An 8,530-nucleotide genomic window follows, 5' to 3' on the forward strand; every position below is an offset into this window, starting at 1 on the left:
CATTGGTTGGTTTTGGCGGTGGATGATGATACCAGCTAGAAGCCTCTTGTCGTGCGTGGTTGGTTGATTTTTCATCATCATTGCATCTATGTAAGGCTGAAATGGCTAGGGGAAGAGGGAGAGTTGTCGTGGGGGAGTGAAAAAATGGAGGAGAAGTAAATGCATGGCATGAAGGCAAGCCATCATGCTGCCGGGTAAGGTGCATTCTCAAGGCCATCATGGGCTATAAAGATCAGTGACCCAAGACCGCTGCTTGTGGGTCTTGCATAATTATTACTTGGATTCGTTTATTTGTTTCATTTTATCTGTAATTTTGTGAGTTTGTTTTGGTTTTTTGTTGGATTTGTGATATTTTTTTTATATGTAAGTTTGTTTTGATCTGTAAGTTTATTGATTTTTGTTTAGACTTTTATTGGACTTTTATTGTAAGAAAATGTGATGTTGAATGGGGTGGTCTAAAGGTGGCGGCTCCAATCAGCCTTTCGATATCTAGATAGGGGCACCCACCCACGAGGTTAAGCCTCCCCCCCAGCGTCCATGCGAGGGCATGTGCATATAACAATTCTAGTGAAGAGTGGATGCTTTGCAAAATCATAGTAAAAGCCTCTGTGCCTATTTCTCTCTAATTACTTAGCCTATCTCTCAAATCACAAATAAGAGACAAAATAGTTTATGTATATATGATGTTTGCAAGGTAAACCACCAATAATGATAGTAATAGAGAATGCGAAAAACAATAAAAATATTTTTACAATACTTATCTTAATTTTATAAAAATAGACATCTATTAGATAAAGGCAATATATTATTCTTTCGACTTAACAACTGAATCTTAAATTATGGCACTCAATATACTTTTGAGATACAAAGTATAATCTTGTCTTTTTAATTTTATAATAATCTCACAATTTAATGTTTCTTAATTTTCGCTAAACATAAAATAAAAAAATTAAACCAAAATTTTTTTTTTTATTTTTCCACATTCAATGTGGGTTTTTTGAATCATTTTATTATTTATAAGACAAGAAAAGAGAGAAATTTAGCCATTCTTTCCGTTGTTCAATTGCTATTTTAAAAATTTTTAAAAACAAAACACAAACCATTCCAGCAACGGTAAAAAAAAAGAAGAAAAAACCCACAAAGCCCCGCTTTTATACATCCATGAGACGGTGGGAAGACAATAGTTTTAGCCGTTAGTTTCATTCCATTGTCCAATTTGAATAGAGAGAGACTTCAGGTGAAATTCCTCGTTAATCCTCACCTGTGTCGGTTTGGTCTTTGCCCTCTATTTTGCTCAATCGGTGTACCTCTGTTGCAAAAAAATTGCCTTTCAATTAATTGTTTTCAATTCTAGCTGTGATTTGTAATCTAAGCCGAGGTCGTGAGAATCAGACATGCTCGGGCGCGAAATCATTTGTCTGCTCGAATTAAAGATAGATGGTATGTACGCCTTTTTATCTCCTCCGTGTTGTCTGCTCAGGGTTAAAGATTTGCGATATGCTTGCCCCTTTCTCTTCTCCCTTTTGGATTGATGAGCATATGCTTCTTGTTCTTTTGCTAGCTAGGTTTTTCTTGTCTGGTTCTTCCTCTTAGTTAAGAGTGCTCCTCACATTATTCCCTTGAGTAATCCTCACATTATTCCGTTAAGGTTTTTCTTGTCTGGTTCTTCCTCTTATTAGCTTGAAAACTTACTAGCTTGAGCATTCCTCACATCATTTTGTTGGGTCTACATGATTTTTAATGTTTCTTTGCCTCACAGGTCCTCAGCTATCCTGCAATGAGAAGCACCTCAAAGATTTCTCACGGCAAGGCAGACCCACTACGATCGTGGTTCTGCAAGGCCTCTGCGGGTCGTATGTAAGTGCAGGTGATAGGGGGAAATTTTACCATTAACGATTTGCAACATATCTTTAGTTTTGTTTTTTGTTTTTTGTTTTTTTTTCTCTATATCTTCAAATAAATTCGTATCTGAAACGAATGCAGTCATTGTTTTACTTCTTCTTTTCGCCAATCTTTCTAGTGAAAATTGATTCATATATGTTTATAATTCTCCACGGGGGTATTTTGATTTTGTAGTTTTAATGCAAATCCACTTCTAATACTTTTCTGGTTTGGCTCATCCTCTTGGCTAGGAATATTCAGCCCACCCGCACCCTTCAATGAGAATTTATTCTGTATGGACTATTTTGAATGTTTCTTTGTGATCCTACCAGGTACTCATCATCTCCATCCTTATCTCTTTCTTTTTCTATCTTTGTTTTAAGACTCCATATTTCCCTAACACCCACAACCGGTCGACACCTTGAGCCCCAAAACAGATCCCATCATCTTCAGTTTCTTAAGCCGAAAGTCCATGGCTCTTCCTCTCTTGCTTTCCTCTTCTTTTTCCCATCATGTAGCAGCTGAAATGGATGATAGCAGTTGAAGCAAGGGATGGCAGAGGAAATTCAAGTAATAAGCAAGAGCAGCAGCCTGCACAATACACACAAACAGCAACCATGTTTAGCTTTTCTGTGAATATCTGCTGTTGTCCAGAATTTATATTGTGAGTTCACCTTCCTTTTCTCACATATTTCTTCTATATCTTGTGTATTTGAGTGGATAATCATAAGGAAGGAAAATAGGATCTGTAAATAGGATTAAACCCACCTCTTAGAGCTCAAAGTACCTCAGGAAATTTGTGATGTTTTCTATTTGTGCTGCAGCAGTTTCCCCCTTCATTTTTAGCTTATATCTTCACTACAAGTTTGGAATTTTGGCTTAAATTTCTTTTGTAAGGAGACTAAGTTCAGTTTAGTTTAAAACTCCATCAATTTTCCCTCTCTTAGTTCACGTTTAGCACCTAAAAAGATAGCAGCAACACACTTCCAAGTTCTGGAATTTTCTGCAACAGATTCTGTCATGGTGTCTTCCAACCTCATCTGTCCTTACATTTTTACCCTAATACTTGTTTAGTTGGATGTGTAACCAAGTGGAGGGAAGGTAGAAACATGCATAATTCGTGCAATCTACTGCTTGAAGAGGTGAGATCATTTTCTGCCTTGTTTTGTTCCAAGCTGTACAGTTTCTACAAAAAAGTCCTGCTATAGTTTTAACTACACTTCTTCCTCTATTTGAATCACTTTTCAATTATGTTTAGGCCTCCATTTTCATGTGTTAAACTAGTAGAGATCAGTATGTATTTTTTTACCTTCTACTCAAGCTAATAACTAAGTAAACAACTAAGGATTTCATTAGAATTTTCTGGTTTATCAAGAACTATCATTTGCTGTTTTTATGCTATGTCTACCCATAAATCATGCTTATTTCCAAATTTTCTTCAACGCTTGTTCATTGCTTGTGTAGTTGGGATTATAGTTGAAGGATGGGGGTTTTGAAATAGGTATATAACTAACTTATTGGTTGTACAAGCTAGTGCAGAAAATTCATCAACTTTAGCTCTGATTCGTCTCAAGTTCTAGCCCCTTAGTTTGCCTTTATCTCATCTCTTTAGCTCACCCTCAATATGTGACATTAGAAGTACCAAATGACCTTAAAATCTCATACCAAAACCAGCACTAAGTAGCTGGAACTGAGGGGAACAGCAACACACAGCTCCTCTCTTTTCTTTCTATTGCTCAGCTCTATTAATCTATGTCTACACAACTCACCACAACAGAAACATAAAGCAGAAAATTCCATCACAGAGTAGGTAGCACAAATAGAATTTTAGGGAATATTCCTACTGCTGCAGAGTTTGTTAGTCTGTTATATTTCCAGCTGTAATATACTTTTACATTTTATGTCTGTAAATTTCCTATTGGTCTGCTATGTAATTGGTTGCCTATATAAAGGCATGAACATCAAATGAATATATACGTCTGTGAACATTTTCTGCAGAATGACAATGCTTCTCTATTTCTTCTGCACAACATTTCATTTTCTTTTCATTTTATCATGGTATCAGAGCTGCTGACTAGCAATCTCTTGATCCTTCTTCTATCATGACAACACAGTCCACGAATCCACACTCTTCTTCCTCATCTATTCCCTCATCCTTCTTTCACATTGTTTCCATCAAGTTAACTCCTGATAATTACTTGATATGGAAAGTTCAAATCTCTACTTATCTAAGAGGTCAAGATCTATTTTCTTTCATTGATGGCACACAGACTATACCCTCAAAATACCTTCCCACAGACTTAGGGTCTCAACCAAAAATTAACGCTGCCTTTCTCTCATGGCAAAAATCAGATCAAATGATACTTAGTATTTTGTTTTTTTCAATTACTGAATCAGTTGTTGGGAATGTCATTTCAGCTAGAACCTCGAGAGAACTATGTGTTTCTCTTGAATCAATGTTCAGCTCACACTCCCAAGCAAAAGAGTTTCAAGTTAAATTTCAACTTACCAATTTGTCTAGAGGTCTGAATTTTATAGCAAAGTGAGAATGATTGCCAATACCCTTACAGCCACTGGTAATCCACTTTCAAACAAAGATTTTGTCACCTATCTTCTAAATGGTCTTGGTCCATCTTATGAGTCATTTGTTACATCCATCACCACAAGATCTGACCCAATTACTTCTCATGAGCTTTATCATCTCCTACTTATTCATGAAAGTAGAATGTCTCACAACTCACGCAACACTAGCTCCCTCACTTCATTTACACCATCTGTGAATGTGAGTACTGGTAACTCCTTCCGTGATCAACGTGGTAGAGGAAATTATAGGGGGATTAGATATACTAGAGGAAGAACAAGACCCTTCACCAGAGGCAGATTTTCTACCCACCCAAACCCCCCAAATCCCTCATATTCCACAACCTCAAACCGACCTACCTACCAAGTTTGCCAAAAACCAGGACACACAGCTCTTCAATGTCACTACAAATTCGACCATGCATACCAACATGAACCACCACATTCATTCTCAGCTCATTACACCGCACCATCCTCCATCATTGACCAAACTTGGTACCCTAACTTGGCAGCCACAAACCATATAACCCATGATCTTTCTCACCTTAATCTCACATCCGAGCCATACTCTGGAAATGAACAAATTCGAGCGGGAAATGGACATGGACTGTCCATCAACAACATCGGTGACTCTTCTCTTCTCTCTAACTCATGCTCATGCTCATCTCATCTTCATAACTTGCTTCATGTACCTTCCATTACCAAAAATTTAGTTTCAATATCTCAATTTTGTTCTAACAATACTTGTTTCTTTGAATTCCATGCAAATCATTTTTCCGTTAGGGACCAAAAGACCAGCAAGCTCTCATCCTCTCCACCATTCCCTTGTTTTAGGCCACGTCAAGAGGTAGAAAAACCTTCATAGAAATCACGAAAACAGTAGTGAAGTCTATAGAAAAATGAGGAAGCTCAAAGGTTTAGAGAAACACTTAAACTAGTTCAAGTTTGAGGTGAAAAAAAAAAAATTGTCATCTGTCTTTACTATGTTTCTAGGTTGATTTAATTGCTGCAAATCAGTCACATTCCTCTCCTCTCTTCAGTTTCATCTTGAGCTTGATTAATTCTCCATGAATTTGTGTTAAACCCTTGAAATAACTCCTCATAGTGATGTCTATTTTTATAAAATTAATATAAGTATTGTAAAATTATTTGTATTGTTTTTCACATTCTCTATTGCAAACATCATATATACATAAACTATATTGTCTCTTATTTGTGATTTGAGGGATATGCTAAATAATTAGGGAGAAATAGGCACAGGAATTTTTACTATCATTTTACAAAGCATCCACTCTTCACTAGAATTGTTACTGAGGTACCCTCGCAGGACGGGAGGGGGGCTTAACCCCGTAGATGGGTCTCCCCCCCCCCCCCCCCCCCATTTGGATATCGGGAGGCGGATTGGAGCCACCATCATCAAACCACCCCGTTCAACATCACATTTTTTACAAAAAAAAAAAAAAAAGTCCAATAAAATTTCAAACAAAAACCAACAAATTTACAAATCAAAACAAACAAACTTACATATCAAAAAAATATCACAAATCTAACAAAAAACCAAAACAAACTCACAAAATTATAGATAAAATGAAACAAATAAACGATTCCAAGTAATAATAGTGCACAGACCCACATGTCGTAGTCTTGGGTCACTGATCTTTATAACCCATGGTCGTGATAGTGGATTGTTAAACTTGCAGACTCATCACTCATAGTCACAGTGGGTCTCTAACATATGGTAGACCCATGACAAAAACCATGGTATGGAGTCATAGAGACCAACGACCAAACTATGTTCTTACCGTAGTAGACTGCGGCTTGGCCCCCATGATAACAGAGAGAACTAAGAAGCTGGTTTAAAAGAGGAGGAGGAGAAGGGAAATATGGAGGAGAATAAAAAAGAGAGAGAAGGGGGTGGTGGCTATTGAGGTGTGAAAATCCTCAAGGAATGAGGAAAAGAGAAGGGGGAATGGGAGAAGACAAGGGAGGGGGATGGCCGCTGGAAAGGAGAGAAATGACAGTAGAGAGAGATTGAGAGAGAAAAATTGGTATTTAGTTAGGGTTTTATTTTTTTAATATATGATATTATGATTTATATTTATATATATATATATATATATTATATATTAAAGGCCAGGTGGGCCCAACCTGGCACCCCCTGCTGGACTTTAAAACAGGCAAATTAAAGCTCATCCACCTGTGGAATGCAGGCGGGTAGCAGACCTGCTCTCCATCGCATTGTAGGCCAAGGTATGTTGGGTTTTGCCCTTATCAATTTGCTCGGCTTAGCTCATCATCTTTTCATATCATTTATCATCTCATCATCTTTTCATATCATTTATCATTACATCATCATCTTTTCATATCATCATAGTCTCATTACATCATCTTCATAACCATCACGATTCATCTCTTTACATTAGCATACTCATCATCATCTCACCATTTATCATCTCATCATCTTTTCATACCATCATGATCTCATCACATCCTCATATTCATGACTGTCACGATCCATCTCGTTACATCCTCACCTATCATCATGATCTCATCACATCATCATACATCCTCATCTATCATCATGATCTCATCACATCATCATTGAATCATTTTTTCATATTATCATCATCGTTAGTTTTGAGATTATCCTCATTAGTTTCATTGTTGTTATCTGTATTGATATTTGTTGTTGTATACTATTATTTTCCTTAATTTATATTTAATAAATGCAAGAGATTTTATGATGACAGGTTAAGAGATAAAGTTATCTCGATGTTATAAAATTATAGGTTTGATCTACCATTTATTGCTTTTATCCAATAGATCTCTATTTTTATAACATTAAGATAAAAGTATTGTAGAAATATTTGTATTGTTTTTCGCATTCTCTATTACTACCATTATTGGTGGCTTAGAGATAGACTAGATAATTAGAGAGAAATAGGCATGGGGGGCTTTTACACTTCACTAGAGTAAAACATCCACTTTTCACTAGAATTGTTACATGTACCTGCCCTCGCATGGACGGGGAGGGTGGGGGCTTAACCAAGTGGGTGGGTGGGTGCCCCTGTCTGGATACCGGGAGGCGGATTGGAGCCACCACTGTCAGACAACCCCATTTAACACCACATTTTTTTACAAAAAAAGTCCAATAAAAATACAAACAAACAAACTTACATAGATCAGAAAAATATCACAAATTCAACAAAAAAAAAAGACAAACTCACAAAAGTATAAATAAAACGAAACAAATAAACAAAATCAAGTAATAATCGTGCACAGACCCACAGTCTATGGTCTGGGGTCACAGATCTTTATAGCCTATGGTCGTCGTAGTGGATTGTTAAACTTGCAAATTCATCCCTCATAGTCACAGTGGGTCTCTATCATACAAACCCACGACAAAAACTGTTGTCGTGCGTCTGTATGAGTTGTATCTGTGGTCGTGGGTCTCTTCTTCATGACTATCATGATCCATCTTGTGACATCCTCACCTACCATCATGATCTCATCACATCATCTTTGTATCATCTTTTCATATTATCATCATCATTAGTTTTGAGATCATCATCATTAGTTTCATTATTATTATCATTATTGATATTTGTTGTCATATACGACGATTATTTTTCTTAATTTATTTTTAATATTTGCAAGAGATTTTGTGATAACAGGTTGTTAAGAGATGAAGTTATCTTGAAGTTATAAAATTACAAGTTTGATCTACCATTTATTACTCTTATCCAATAGATGTCTATTTTTATAAAATTAAGATAAGTATTGTAAAAATATTTGTATTGTTTTTCGCATTCTATATTACTACCATTATTTGAGGTTTACTACCATTTATATATGATGTTTTCTAACTCTCATGGTGGTATCAGGAGAAAACCCTGTGATGAATTTTACAAGAAAACTTATAAAAAATCATTTTCTAAGCCATTTTCTAAGAAAAAGAAATTTAAGGATTTTTCTCAAGGAAAATATTTTATTTGTGGCAATCTAGGACATTTTGCAGATAAATGCCCTCAGAAAGCCAAAAAAGATAAAAAATTAAAAAAGAAGTTTA

The 8,530-nt window shown here is 36.1% G+C and overlaps 1 long non-coding RNA gene across 8 annotated transcripts; it reads left to right on the forward strand.

The window, feature by feature from the left end:
* Window positions 1–1,072: 1,072 nt before the first annotated feature.
* LOC121261547 lies at window positions 1,073–8,284 on the forward strand. 8 transcript variants are annotated; one of them, XR_005939917.1, is made up of 5 exons: window positions 1,073–1,440; window positions 1,760–1,857; window positions 2,133–2,545; window positions 2,894–3,023; window positions 8,136–8,284. It is a non-coding gene; the product is annotated as an uncharacterized LOC121261547 (long non-coding RNA). The 8 variants fall into 8 exon arrangements; XR_005939919.1 differs by having other exon boundaries at window positions 1,076–1,440; window positions 2,973–3,023; XR_005939913.1 differs by having other exon boundaries at window positions 1,078–1,440; window positions 2,956–3,023.
* Window positions 8,285–8,530: the final 246 nt, after the last annotated feature.

This window comes from Juglans microcarpa x Juglans regia, chromosome 4D, assembly GCF_004785595.1.
Source record: "Juglans microcarpa x Juglans regia isolate MS1-56 chromosome 4D, Jm3101_v1.0, whole genome shotgun sequence".
Taxonomy (NCBI): Eukaryota; Viridiplantae; Streptophyta; class Magnoliopsida; order Fagales; family Juglandaceae; genus Juglans; species Juglans microcarpa x Juglans regia.